Source organism: Mesoplodon densirostris, chromosome 14 (genome assembly GCF_025265405.1).
Source record: "Mesoplodon densirostris isolate mMesDen1 chromosome 14, mMesDen1 primary haplotype, whole genome shotgun sequence".
Classification (NCBI taxonomy): domain Eukaryota; kingdom Metazoa; phylum Chordata; class Mammalia; order Artiodactyla; family Ziphiidae; genus Mesoplodon; species Mesoplodon densirostris.
The window spans coordinates 22,904,674-22,919,926 of record NC_082674.1 but is presented as its reverse complement, the minus strand read 5'-3'; the positions used below and the strand labels follow the sequence as shown (position 1 = coordinate 22,919,926).

At 45.3% G+C, this 15,253-nt stretch overlaps 1 pseudogene; it reads right to left on the bottom strand.

Annotated features, from left to right (window-relative positions):
* Nucleotides 1-11,347: 11,347 nt before the first annotated feature.
* Nucleotides 11,348-12,646, bottom strand: LOC132501714 (transcription factor E2F4-like; annotated as a pseudogene).
* Nucleotides 12,647-15,253: the final 2,607 nt, after the last annotated feature.

Below are 15,253 nucleotides of genomic sequence, written 5' to 3'. Positions count from 1 at the left end.
GATGCTCCCGGACCAGGGCTCGAACCCGTGTCCCTTGCATTGGCAGGTGGATTCTCCACCACTGCGCTACCAGGGAAGCCCTCACATAGAGCTTTGGTAGTTTCCACAGTGTTGTCATATCGACCTGTGTGGTAGGCACTGTTACCTCCATTTGAAAGTATAAGGGCAAAAGAAACTGAATTCTGTGTCTGAGGTCTCAGAGCTAGTAAGTGGCAGGGTTGGAACACAAATCAGTGTCATCTGATTCCAGAGCAAGTGTCATCACCCACTGTTCCAGTGTCTCCTCGAAGGGGCCGTACAGTCTACTCCAGTCTCATCAGTGGTTTTACCCTGGCAGGGAGGGCCTGCTCCGTGGAGAGGGGCAGATTCATCCTCCCCTGGGCATGGTGCTTATCCAGCCAGAGAGGGAACTCAAATCTCCCTGAGTCCAGTGGCCAACCCCATTCATTTATGGCCATGTTTCTGTGCCAAAGCGGCAGGCTGAATGGCCACTTGATTGAAACTTTTAATTCAATGGGGGTGGATAGGGGGAAGTGGTCAGCAATGTCACTGTCACTTCATGACTGCTTGTAGAGCCAACCTTTGAAAGACATTTATTTGTATCTAAAAAAAAAAAAAAAAAAAAGCAACAACCCCCTTCCCCCTGCTCCCATCCTGAGCCTGTGATGTGGGCAGAAGATGCTAAATTGTAAAACACTGATAATAACGCCTTACGTTGTTACGGCAACGTACACCTTCTAATTAGCCCATAACACTTTGCTTCATCTTACTCCTCCTGATGCCTCCTTTTAAGCTAGGCAGGACAGGTATTACTAACCTCATTTTATAGATGGGAAAACTGAGGCTCAGAGAGGTTAACAGACTTGCTCAAGGTCACAGGTCTAGGTCCATAATGCAAATGGTCTGCCCCCAGTTCTGGTGCTCTTCGGTCACATGCACATGCTGTGGTGGTCACCTGCCTTGAATGCAGAGTGTCACCAACCAGCAGAGAACCTTCAGAGGGGGCATTCCATCCAAGCCCACGCAGATGTATTACCAGTAGCTGTCATGCCTTATTTTATTACCCCCAAGTGCAACTCTTTAGAAAAACACCTGAAAATTAACCAAAGTGCTCTGGGAGCTGAGTTGGCATCTGAATGAGAACAGGACATGGAACACCCAAGGGAGGGGCAGGAATGCTTCTAGAGGGAGGGGCATAGGTACTAGAAAAGAGCAGGTCCAAGGTCATGCCCAGAGACAGCTGATGTACGGAGCAGCAGGCAGGGGTGTGCCACCCAGCAGACCAGGCTCAGGTCTGGAAGATCCGGGGCAGGAGGCACGTCAGGCCCAGAGTCTGGGTTTTCAGAACCCAGGCCCAGAATTCTGAAGAATTGTCAAGGACTCATGTCTGGCAACAAACAGCCTGGGCAAAAAATATATATATATATGTGTCTAGGCAAGAGACCAAGAATACCAAGCATGGAGACCGACACTAACTAGGGTTGCATAAAGCAGAGGCCGTTTTTAGACTTCCTGTCCAAGACGAAACTAGGTTTAAGTGTTTAGGTTGGTCTAAATCCACGGCGGAAGGCAAGCAGGCCGGTAGACTGCAGTAAGAGAAGCAGGAGGTGGAGTGCAAAGAATATCTCTGACAATTTTTGTAGATCTGTGTTTCCCAAGCTGACAGTCTGCAGAGAACTGCTCCATAGGATGCTTCTGAGTGTGTCAAGACAGAAGGGTCTGTGCTCAATAAAGATGGGAAATACTGGATTAAATGAAGCTATACAGGTTCCTTTATTACAGGAGTCCTCAGCACCTTTAATATGCAAATATGCAATGTGAATTTCCAGATGAGAACTATTAAAAGCAGAATTTTCCGAACTTTTTCTTGACCCCTCCCCCTCTTATTTTTGCCTTGACACACTTGTTAACATCTCCTAGAACACTGTTTGGGAAACTCAGTCCCACCCTCGCTCATCTGGGCCAATGGCAACACCTGCAGTGATTCCTGCTTCCATACTGGGACCCTGGCCTTCTCCCTCCTCATGAGTGTGCTGGAGGAAGGGGTGGTTAGCTTTAGAAACCTGAACAAAACAGAATCGCGATTTTAAGATTAGTCCACCCTTTCATCTCTAATTTGGCACGTTTCCTTCCAGTCTTTTCTTAAATGCCCTTTTAAAGTTCGGTTATCACAGTCTAACACATTTTAAACTCGTGTTTGGGGTCTTGTATCTGGGGGTTGGCAGCCTGTCTCAATCAATGTGCCAAACTATACTGAAATTCAGAATAGAAGATCAACAAAGCCGGGGGACCCCAGCCTTTCTCTGCTTACCAGGACATAAGCTGCCCACCTTGTTCAACCAGCGAGCAGGACCCAGAGGGACAGAGTGGAGTAGGGGGCAGTCAGTCCTTATTGTCTTTTTGGATCAAGCATAGTCCTATGTGTGACCATAGCCATCTGGGCTGGAACTAGCAACACTCCCTGATTTTTCTTTACAGATCTGTTCCCTTGCTGTTCCTCCTACTCTGGCCTCAGCCCCTCTGTTGGGAAGTCCTTAATGGTCATTGACTACTACAGTGGTTCTCAAACTTGGATATTGATCAGAATTACCTGGAGGGCTTTTTAAAACACAGATTGCTGGGTCCCACCCCCAGAACTTCTGATGGGATAGATCTGGGGTGGAAACTGAGAGTTTGCATTTCTGTTATGTTCCCTTGTGATGCTGATGCTAGTGGTCAGAGGACCACATTTTTAGAACTATTAGTCTGTAGTTCCCAGGCTGAGTATTAGAATCAGCTCGGGAGATTGGTTACTTGGAGATTCCTGGAGCTCACCTCAGCCCTGTGGAACAGGAATCGCCAAGGGTCGATATTTTGTGTGCCTGGCCTGGCCTCTGGTGGCCTGTTTCCCTGTCTCCTGTGCCAAATAGGAATACTGGGATACTGGCCCCTCCTGTAGTGAACTTCCTCAATTGCCCATTGGCACAGAAACCCATCATCTCCAATGTGGCTAGGAAAGTTGACAAGGAGGATTTGTATTTGCCATTTGATTAGTTTTAAGAAGGTCCCTATCTGGATGTAATCTTTTTTATCTCTCTCTAGTGGCAGTAAAACTGTCATTTGTGTAGCACTTACAGTTTGTCAAATGTTGGTCTTTGACAGTAATACTATGTCATAAGAATCATAAACCCCATTTTACACATGAAAAGTCTGTGGCTCAGAAGGTTTAAGAAATTGGCTAATGACTCCAAGTCCCGTTATTTTTCTGTTATCCACTGCTGGAGAGAAAGCTCTAGGAGAGTGTGTTTACACCTGATTTGGAGGGTAAGCTCCTCCCCTGTCTACCTTGGGGCAGGTGTGAAGGCAGACCTAATAGCTCTGCCTGATCCCTGTGGTGAGCCCATCAGGCTGCACTTTATTTCAGGTAATTTTTTTTTTTTTTTTTTTTTTTTTTTTTTTTTTGCGGTTCGCGGGCCTCTCACTGTTGTGGCCTCTCCCGTTGTGGAGCACAAGGCTCCGGACGTGCAGGCTCAGCGGCCATGGCTCACGGGCCCAGCCACTCCGTGGCATGTGGGATCTTCCCGGACCGCAGCACGAACCCATGTCCCCTGCATCGGCAGGCGGACTCTCAATCACTGTGCCACCAGGGAAGCCCTATTTCAGGTAATTTTTATACAAAGACATCTTGATAGGGCTCTTAAATTTGAACCTCAGACAAACTAGTCTTCAGAATTGAGACTAACTGAATAACTACAATGTGGAAGTAATTAGATGTGCTAAACAATTGAACACGTAGTTTTCATGTTCACTTGCCACATAAAATTTCATTGTATGAATAATATTCTTATTTTAGAAATGAGGAAACTAGATTCAGTAAAACCAGATGACTTATCCAAAGTTATGGGGGTAGCAAGTGGCAGAACTAGAATTTGAAGTCTGTTTGACTTCAAAACCTGTGCTCTTGAAATTAAAATGATCAATAATAACACGTGTTGGTGAGGATGTGGAAAAAATGGAACACTTGTACAGTGCTGATGGGCATGCAAAATGGTACCACCACTTTGGAAAGAAGCTTGGCAGTTCCTTCTAGAGTTAAATGGACCCTTATCATATGACCCAGCAGTCTCACTGCTAGATATTTACCCAATAGAAATGAAACATACATGTACGCAAAGACTTGTATTTGATAGTTTTGTTCACAGTAATCCCAAATCGTAAACTACCAAAATATCCAACAAGAGGTAAATGGGATAAATAAATTGTGGTATATCCATATAGGGGAATACTACTCAGCAATGAAAGAATAACAACATGGATGAATTTTTAAAAATTGAAGAAGCCAGACAGCAAAGAGCATATTCTCTATAATTACATTTATACAAAATTCTGGAAAAGGTAAAACAAATCTATAGTGGTACATGTGCAAGAGTTAGGGTATAAAACCCTGTTTTTTAATCTCCATTTTACAGCTGAGAAAATGAGGCTCAGCAAGGTTAAGTAGCTTGTCCAGGATACACAGCCAGCAAGCTACCCTTCTCTTCTTGATCTCAGGCTGTCTTGCTTGACCACACTCTTTTTGCTGGCTCCCTCTTCCATTCGAAAGAGTGTTAGCTTATTTTGCTCAGAGCTGAAGCCTGGGCTTACTGCTTCCCTCTGCAAGTGACTCAATACCCTGTAAGGCTGGCATCACTTGGACTTTTCTGCCCCTGTTTTACATCTTTAATCTCACGTTATTATTTTCTTTCTTTTCCTGCCTCTTCTGTTCTCTCTCCAATCTCTTAATACTCCTGCTTGCTCCCTTCAAATCCTCTTTCCTTTGCTTCCTTCTATTTTCACTGTGTCTACACCCATATCTCACTGTTGGGGTGGGAGCTTTCTGCCAAGGTGTGATTCTGAAACAAACATTTTCTTTGGTGAGAAACTAATTATCTGCCCCTCCTAAGGTTAACAGGTTTAGGATGGCAGAATGCCCAGTTAAATTTGAATTTCAGCTAAGTGATGAATATTTTTTCAATATAAGTATGTCCCAAATATTGCATAGCACACACTTATACTAAAGCATTATTTGTTGCTTATCTGAAATTCAGATTTAACTGAGTGTCCTGTATGTTACCTGGCAATTCTAACCCCTCTTGATAGCCCATCATTTTGTTAAGAAAGGACAGGTTTTTGGCAGAACCTCTAAGAACACAGTCTCCCTGGGGAGCAAAATAAGACTGGCCCTTCAGGGTTTCTCCACCTGTGTATCTACCACCCAAGCTCATCTTGTTTAAGCCTCCATCCCCAAGAGGCTGCTGGGATTTCCCTCACTCCCTGCTCTGTCCTTCACCTCTTTAGCTCTGGATGCCTTGCCTGTCTCCAACTTACCCACTCACTGTTTTCCTTGCCCTGTTGTGGATCCACGTTCTCTAGCCTTGTCTCTCTCTCTCTCTCTCTCTCTCTCTCTCTCTCTCTCTCTCTCTCTCTCTCTCTCTCTTTCTTCGTCTTCGTCTTCGTCTTCTTCTTCGTCTTCTTCTTCTTCTTCTTCTTCTGCCATGCAGCATGCAGGATCTTAGTTCCCCGACCAGGAATTGAACCCATGCCTCTAGAGTGGAAACGTGGAGTCTTAACCACTGGACTGCCAGGGAAGTCCCCCTTGTCTCTTTTCATTACCAACTTGCCCTTGCCCTGCCCAATCTGGCCAGGCTCAGGACTCTATATGCCAAGGTCAAAGCCACAGTACATTGAAGATATCAGTGCATTCCAGACCCCAACTGGGGTCACAGCAAAAACCACTAACTAGGAGCTTTGGCTCTTCCATCCATCTCTACCCATTATGTGTAAGTTACACCAGCAGACTCATTCATTGCCAGGGTTGAAACTGGGCAGGGCTCTGATTCACTAGGCTGTTTTCAAGTGGTTGCTGGGTAAAAGGACTTAGAAATATATCCTCAGTTGACAAAGGGCAAAAAGGGCCTATATTTAGTTTATGTCAATAAAATTCAGGTGATTGTTCCCGGAAAGAAACAAGGAAATCTTATATTAAGCTACCTGTTGAGATTATTTTGCAATTCTTTCTATTCCCTTTGAGATTTTGCAGGCACAAAACACATGTAAACTCTTTGGTCTGTGGGAAACTAAATGAGAAGCTGTCTGTGGGAGCGGTTGGTTGGCTTATGGTTATAGTAGTTTTTTAAATTTATTTTTTCAGACTTATTGAGGTATAATTGACAGAAATTGCAAAATATTTAAAGTGTACAATGTGGTGATTTGATATACATGCTCATTTTTAAAGGATTCCCCTCATGGAATTAATTAACACATCCATCACCTCACATATCCACCTTTTTTAGTGTGAGAACATTTAAGTTCTACTCGCTTAGCAAATTTCAATTATGCAATAATGCAATACAGTCTTATCAACTATAGTCACCATCCTACACATTAGATCATCAGCCCTTTTTCATTTTGTAGCTGAAAGTTTGTAACCTTTTTCCAGCTTCTCCCGATTTCCCCCACCCTCAGCAGCTGGCAACCACTTTTCTACTCCCTATTGCTATAGTTTGACCTTAATTTTTAAAATTTTTTTCTAGGTTCTCTATATAAGTGATACCATGCAGTATTTGTCTTTCTCTGTCTGGCTTATTTTACTTAGCATAATGCCGTCCCGTTTCATCCATGTTGTTGCAAATGACAGGATACTCTTCTTTTTTTTAAGGCTGAATAATATTCAGTGTGTATATAAACCACATTTTCTTGACCCATTCATCCATCAGTGGGCACTTAAGTTGCTTCCATACCTTGGCTATTGTGAGTAATGTTGCAGTGAACCCAGGAGTATAGATAGATACCTCTTCGAGATAATGGTTTCATTTCCTTTGGATATATATCCAGAAGAGGGATTGTTGGATCATATGGTAGTTCTATTTCTAATTTCTTAAAGAACCTCCATACTTTTTTCCTTAGTGGCTGTACTTTAGTTTACATTTCCACCAGCAGTGTACAAGTGTTCCCTTTTCTCCATATTCTAGCCAGCTCCTGTTATCGGTTGTCTTTTTTTTTGCGGTACGCGGGCCTCTCACTGTTGTGGCCTCTCCCGTTGCGGAGCACAGGCTCCGGACGCGCAGGCTCAGCAGCCATGGCTTACGGGCCTCGCTGCTCCGGGCATGTGGGATCTTCCCGGACTGGGGCACGAACCCGTGTGCCCTGCATTGGCAGGCGGACTCTCAACCACTGCGCCACCAGGGAAGCCCCGGTTGTCTTTTTGATAACAGCTGTCCTAACAGATGTGAAGTGACATCTTACATTTTGTTAAAATTTATTTTAAATTTTTCTTGGAGTATAGTTGATTTACAATGTGTGAATTTCAGGTGTACAACAAAGTGATTCAGTTATACATATTCATATATTCATTCTTTTTCAGATTCTTTACCCATATAGGTTATTACAGAATATTGATTAGAGTTCCCTGTGCTATACAGTAGGTCCTTCTTGGTTATCTATTTTTTAAAAAAAAATATTTATTTATTTATCTTTGGCGCATTGGGTCTTTTTTTAAATTTATTTATTTATTTATTTATTTTTGGCTGCGTTGGGACTTCATTGCTGCACGTGGGTTTTCTCTGGTTTCCTCGAGCAGGGGATACTCTTTGTTGCGGTGCGCGGGCTTCTCATTGCAGTGGCTTCTCTTGTTGCAGAGCACAGGCTCTAGGTCCACGGGCTTCAGTAGTTGCAGCATGCGGGCTCAGTAGTTGTAGCTCGCAGGCTCTAGAGCATAGGCTCTGTAGTGGTGGCTCACGGGCTCTAGAGCACAGGCTCAGTAGTTGTAGTGCACGGGCTTAGTTGCTCCACGGCATGTGGGGTCTTCCTGGACCAGGGCTCAACCTGTGTCCCCTGCATTGGCAGGCGGATTCTTAACCACTGCGCCACCAGGGAAGCCCCCTTGATATGTATATTCTTAGTGCCATTTTGCTAATTGTTTTGGTTAAATTCTTTCCTAAGTATTTTTTGATGCTATTGTAAATAAAAATTTTTTTCTTAATTTCTCTTTCTGATAGTTCATTGCTGGCATATAGAAATGCAAATGATGGGGCTTCCATGGTGGCGCAGTGGTTGGGAGTCCGCCTGCCGATGCAGGGGACACGGGTTCGTGCCCCGATCCCGGAGGATCCCACATGCCGCGGAGCGGCTGGGCCCGCGAGCCATGGCCGCGGAGCCTGTGTGTCCGGAGCCTGTGCTCCGCGACGGGAGGGGCCACAGCAGTGAGAGGCCCGCGTACAGCAAAAAAAAAAAAAAAAAAAAAATGCAAATGATTTTTTAATATTGATTTTGTATCCTACAGCTGTACTAGATTCCAACAGGTTTTTGGTGGAGTCTTTAGGGTTTTGTACATATAATATCATATCATTTGCAAAAGAGGACAATCTTATTTCTTCCTTCTCCATTTGGAGGATTTTATTTCTTTTATTCTTGCCTGATTGTTCTGGCTAGGACTTCCAATATTATGTTGAATAAAAGTGGTGAGAGTGGGCATCCTTGTCTTGTTTCTTATCTTAGAGCAAAAGCCTTCAGCTTTTCACCATTGAGTCTGATGTTAGCTGTGGGCTTGTTGTATGTGGCATTTACTATTTTGATGTATGTTCCATCTAAACCCAGTTTGAGAGTTTTTAACATGAAATGATTAATTTTGTCAAATACTTTTTCCACATCTATTGAAATGATCATATGATCTATTTTTTAATTTTTTAAAAATATTAAGGTATGAGGTTTTTTGGTTTTTTTGGGGGGCTGCCTTGGGCTTTCGTTGCTGTGCACGGGTTTTCTCTAGTTGCTGTGAGCAGGGGCTACTCTTCGTGGTGGTGTGTGGGCTTCTCATTGTGGTGGCTTCTCTGGTTGCAGAGCATGGGCTCTAGGTACGCAGGCTTCAGTAGTTGCAGCATGCAGGCCCTAGGGTGCGTGGGCCTTCAGTAGTTGTGGTGCACGGGCTCGGTAGTTGTGGCTCACGGGCTCTAGAATGTAGGCTCAGTAGTTGTGGCGCATGGGCTTAGTTGTTCCACAGCATGTGGGATCTTCTGGATCAGGGATCAAACCCATGTCCCCAGCATTGGCAGATGGATTCTTAACCACTGTGCCACCAGGGAGTCCGATCATGTGATTTTTATCCTTCATTTTATTAATGTGGTTTGTCACATTGCTTTTGTGGTTGTTTGCATCCCTGGAATAAATTCCACTTGATCATGGTATATGATCATTTCAATTTATTCTTGGACTCAGCTTGCTAATATTTTGTTGAGGATTTTTGCATCTATGGTAATCAGGGATGTTGGCCTGTAATTTTTCCTATAGTGTCCTTGTCTGGCTTTGGTATTGTGATGCTGGCCTCATGAGTTTGGAAGTATCCCCTCTTCTTTTGTTTTTTTAGAAGAGTTTCAAAAGGATTGGTAGTAGTTTGTTTTTTTTTTTTTTTTTTTTTTTAATGTTTGTTGAATTCCCCAGTGAAGTCATCTGGTGTTGGACTTTTGTTCACTGGAAGATTTTTGATTACTGATTCAATCTCTTCTACACTAGTAATCGGTCTATTCAGATTTTCTATTTCTTTGTATTCAGCCTTGGTAAGTTTTATATTTCTAGAAATTTATCCCTTCTAGATTGTATAATTTGTTGGCAGGTAATTGTTCATAGTAGTCTCTTATGGTCCTTTATATTTCTGTGGTATAGCTACAGCATTTTAGAGGGGGCAAAGCATGGGATTTATTTTTGGCATCGATCGAGAAGTAAAGATGGAATCAATCAGTCCATCAATACATCACCACTGCCTTGTGAGAACAGTTGTAAAAAACTGTTTTCTCAGAGACATTAAGGAAGACACACAAAGCAATTAGCATACAGGACAGTATCATACACAGTATAATTAAGCTGTTCCTGAGGAGGCAAGGTAATAAGTGAACTCAGAGGCTAGAATGGGAGTAGTGGTCCTGGCAGGGAGAAGTTGGAGAAGGAGTCAAGGAGAAGGTGCTACATGCAGTTGCATCTAGATGGCTGAAAATGTTGAGTTCCAGGGAATGGAGGAGATGCCCTCCTTCTTCTTCCAGAAGCCCCTTCTCAGTGTGGGAGGCACTTGGAAGGAGGCCAGGGTAGGTGACAGCTTTGCCATTGTTCCTGGCTTGGGCTCCCACTAGGTTTCTTGGTGGTGCCTAGGGAGGGGCATGGAAGTACTTCTCTCCATGGTGGTGCCTTTCTAGCTCAGTGTGGAGAAGTTTCCAGGGGTCCCTGCCTTTTGGTTCCCTAGCACAGATAACAAGGAAAACAAAAGCTGCCCCCTACTGGATGGGGGCTCAGGCTAAACTACACTTAGAGCTCAGTAAAGGAATAAACTAGGGCATGATATTGCACCAAAATCACACTCAGTCACCAGGGGCAGCTGTGCAGCCTCCCAGGCCTCCATTGTAGACACCACAGCACATTACACCATTCACTTGGTCTGTGGGCAGAGTGTGTGATTTAGGGTAGAGCCAGGGAAAAAGGCAGTGTGGTTTAGTGGGAAGAGCGCAAGTTGTTTTGTTTTGTTTTGTTTTGAATATTGAGCCTTCTTTTAATTTATTTATTTTTATTTTTGGCTGTGTTGGGTCTTCATTTCTTTTCTTTTTTTTTTTTTTTTTGCCTTAGGCATGGTCTTTATTCATTTGGACACTGTACAAATATTACAATTTCCTTTTGTTGCAAAAAGTATAAAAATAATCTTTATATAGGAATCCATTTGTTACTGCAAATCTTTCTAAATCTCTGCAAATGGCTCTAAATGAGGATAAATGAATAAACAAAAGGGGGACTGTGGGGCAGGAGGAGGCCGGGCCAATCCTCAGGGACTCTCCCGACCAGATTCCTAGCTAGAGATCTCCATTCCTCCTGTTAGCAACCTGCCCGCCCCAACAGGTTCTCAGGGCCAAGGGTCCAGCAGAAAGGGGGCACACGAGCGCGGTACAGAAGGAGCTGTGTGATCCGCGTGGGGAGAAGTGAAGGAGACTAGGCTAGGTGCTGGCAAGTGCCCAGCCCCACCCCATGCTTCCTCCTGGAGGGGGAGGGGCTGGCAGGAACAGGGCAGTGGGGCTGGATGCACTGCCCTAGGAGGGTGATGGAGGGTCCTTGGATCTGTGCCACTGGGTGGCAGCTGAAACTGAACTCTGGGAGGGCCGGGGGAGGCTACCAGGTAGGGGAAGGCCCCCAAAAAGGAGTGGCAAACACTTTGGCTCCACAGTGGAGAGGGCTAAGCCCCTTTCCCGTGCTCTCCCAGCACAGAACAGGTGTTGGTGCAGGAGTGGGACTTGTGGCCAGAACTGTGCAGTGAGGGAAGGCTGAGGAAGCCAGGAGTCTACGGCTCTCAAGTTGTGTAGGGGTGGGGTGGGGGGAGGTCCCCAGGCAGCCCCCAGGTTAGACAGTCTGTGTCCCAGCCACAAAGGGCATGCCCCTGTCAGTCAGAGGTTGAGAACAGGCACATCAAAGAGGTCACAGACGCCTTCACTCTCATCCAGGTTGTAGATGTAATTGTGGTCTCCAGGGGGTGGAGAAAGGCGGAGGAGGGGTGCAAACACTGCAGAGAGCAACAGACTTCTGAGGACATCAGCTCCTCCAAGAGCTCTGAGCTCATGCACTCTCGAGTTGGATCAAAGATTTCTGACAGCTCTTTGGGGAGCTCCAGAACACCTGTGGGGTCTGCCTTGATGGGCTCAAAGGAGGTAGAAGGGTTGGGTCCGGATGAACTGCTATTGCTGCTGCTGCTGCTGCTGCTGCTGCTGTCCAACAGGGCAGAGGACTGCAGCGGCCGGGTGTCCAGTGCTGTCAGGCCTGTGAGCTCAGCGGCTGGACCGGCCACCCCCTGGGCTTCGGGGGTGCCGGGAACAGGGTTGGGGGTGGTCACCTGGGGACTGCTTGGGCGTGAGGCATCCTGGGGCGGGACCAGAGCAGGCTTGGGCAGAGGCGGAGGGGTAGAGACAGCAGGTGGGCTCTGGAGCAGATCTTCGGCTGGCGGCACAGGCACCGCCACAGGTGGTGAGCGCCATGCCTCCTTGTTCACCAGCAGCACCTCGATGGGGCCACTTACGCTCTTCAGGTGAATCTGGTACTTCTTCTGCCCATTGAGGCCCTCTGGGATGGGCACCTCCAGGCTGGTGCCCGACGGGCCCGGATGGCAAGGAGGGTGTCTCCAGCAAAGCATCTGCAGATGTCCTCATGAGTCACGTAGGCCAAGCAGCTGTTCTGCACGTCCTCTGTGACGTTCCGGATGCTCTGCTGCACCCACCCCTTGTGCTGGTCTAGTTCTTGCTCTCGCTGCTGCAGCTCCTCGATCTCTGCCTTGAGCTCAATCAGCTTGTCGGCGATCTCCCGGGTATTGCAGCCAGGCCCCACGCCCTTCTACTGGATGCTATTCTTGGATTTTTTTCTCGATCAGCCCGATACCTTCCAGCACATTAGTAATGTCATAAATCCGCCGCTTCTGGCGAACAGCTAGGGTGTCAGCTGCCAGCTTGAGGTCAAGCACGCCGTCCTTTGCCTCCTGCAGAAGCGACACGAACTTGGTAGTGAGAAGCCCCAAACTCTTCTCGTGCCGGCTTGGGGTGCCCGGGGGCGGCGGCGCCTGTGGCCCGGCCTCCGCCATAGCGCCCTCCCGCCACCTCCCCTCAGCCAGGCCAGGCCAGGCCGGCGCCGCCGCCACTTCCGCTTCCGTTCCTGGGGGTCTTCGTTTCTGTGCGAGGGCTTTCTCTAGTTGTGGCAACAGGGGGCCACTCTTCGTCGCGGTGCGCGGGCCTCTCACTGTGGCAGCCTCTCTTGTTGCGGAGCACAGGCTCCAGACGCGCAGGCTCAGTAGTTGTGGCTCACGGGCCTAGTTGCTCCGCAGCATGTGGGATCTGCCCAGACCAGGGCTTGAACTCGTGTCCCCTGCATTAGCAGGCAGATTCTCAATCACTGTGCCACCAGGGAAGCCTGCAAGTTGTTTTTTTAAAAATCTACTTTATTGAGCTATAACATATATGGTATAATCACCCATTTTCAGTGTACAGTTTAATGAGTTGTGACAAATGTAACCCTACCACAGTCAAGATATAAAGCAGTCGCATCACCAAGAATTCCCTCCCTCACCCCCTTTTGCACTCACTGCCCCTGCCCCAGCCTAGGGAGCCTACTTATCTGCTTTCTGTCATTATAGATCTGTTTTAACCTCTTCTAGAATTTCATATAAATGGAATCACAGAGTATGTACTCCTACATATTTGGCTTCTTTTTGTTTTTGAGGTCCATCCATGTTGTGAGGATTGGTAGTTCATTCTTTTTAATTGCTGAGTAGTATTCCATTGTATGGATATACGGAAATTTGTTTATCCCATTCTCCTGTTGCTGGGCAGTTTGACAGTTTCCAGTGTTGGACTATTATGAACAAAACTGCTATCAACATTTTTGTACAACTTTTTGTATAGATGTATGTTTCTTTTCTTTGGGGGCAAATATAGGAATATATTACTGGGTCATGTGATAAGGGTACATTTAACCTTAGGAGAAACTGTCAAACTGTTTTCCAAGGTGGTTGAACGATTTTCCATGCCCATCAGCACTGTATGGGGAATTCCAGTTCTTCCACATCCTCACCAACACTTGTTAGTGTTTAAAATTTCAACAGCACAGGTTTTGAAGTCAGACAGATTTCAGATTCTAGTTCTGTTACTTGCTAACCCTGTAACTGTGGATGAGTTATCTGTTCTTATAGAGTCCAGCTTCCAGTCTCATTTTAAAAAGGAGAATCCTAATACCTTCTTCATGAAGTTGTTGTAAGGATAAAATGTTTAAAGGTAAAGCACCTGGCCTTGGCTACATGATTTATGTAAAACTTGGGAACCAGGAAAAGGAGAGGGATACAAGTTTGGGAGGGGGGAAGAGTTAGACACTTTAATAACAACAGACTTAAAGTTGAAAAGGAATGAACATAGAATTTCAAGTTTGAACCTAAGAGTAGCTTAGGTAACTATCAGATAGAAGCATAATAACTTGCTGACATATTCTAGCTCAGAAACCAACCACACAGTTATCTCCTAAAACCAGTAATATATTTGTTCTCAATTTTTTTAATTCTTAAAAAAAATTTTTTTTCTATTAGTTTTTGGTCTCAATTGTTAATGTGCACCTGAACCGTTCTAGGTGGAGGTGAAGCAGTAGGGTGATAGATTAATGCAAGAAAAAAAATTTAGCTAGAGAGTTTTGAAATACAACTTGCTGTCTGTATGCCTCCCTGGAAATTCTGATTCTCGTGATTTGGGGCAGGGCCCAGTAATCTGCATTTTTTTTACAAGCTCTCCAGGTGATTCCGATATCAGTGGAACTTGTACTGTATTTAAGCATGTTCTCGAGTGCTGTGGAAGGTATCTAATCATGCCATGCCTCTACTTAAAACAAATCCTTCCCTTCTGCCTCTAACATACTGTCAAATGCATCCTGGACAAAGTCCAACTCCTTAGCATGGCTTCCAAGTTTCTTCACAATTTCCCAGGCTCAAGTACTAAGGAGGATAACACTAGGAGAAGCTGTTTCTCATCAGGGAAGAAAACAAATCTCCCATTCTCTTTTAAGAAAACACTGCACAGCGTTAATGTGAGGAGGGCACATCTTAGGTCCTTAACAGAAACCAGTTTCGCTACCTGTTTCTTCTGATCAGCTATGAATATTTCCACGTTCCCCAAACATTTTGCCACTCATCCCATAACTCAGATGCTTTTTCTTCCTCCCACTGAAATCCTACCCTTCTTTCATAACTTATTCAAAGGTTCCATTACTTCTAGTCTGAAATCTTCCTGAATTTCTCCTCATTCTGTCTCATGAGGGTCCTTATATTGTATGCAACTTTACTCAACATTCACTACATGTGTTTACTTGTCTGTTTCTCCATCTAGCACAGTAGTTCTTAATTGTTCACACCCACTACCCAGGACAGATAACACAACCCCCACCCCTCAGGGATCACTCCATGCTCAGGTCCTATTAGGCAGGAGTCCAGAGACCAGCTTTATCTTCAGACCATTCTCTCTCTCTCTCTTAGGAAAGCACGTTGGGTTGCAAGAGTGTTAGAATGATGGGTTGTAGTGATAACTGTGATTTCAGTTGAGGACTTGTCCCCAAAGAGAATTATATAGGTTGACCCATTAGGATGTGGAAGAAAATATTACATTTTCTACTTATTTGCCATTTTAATCTAAAAATAAAGAAGAAGCTGGCCTTCCTAATATTTTCTGTGTGGATTGACCCCGGCATTGTC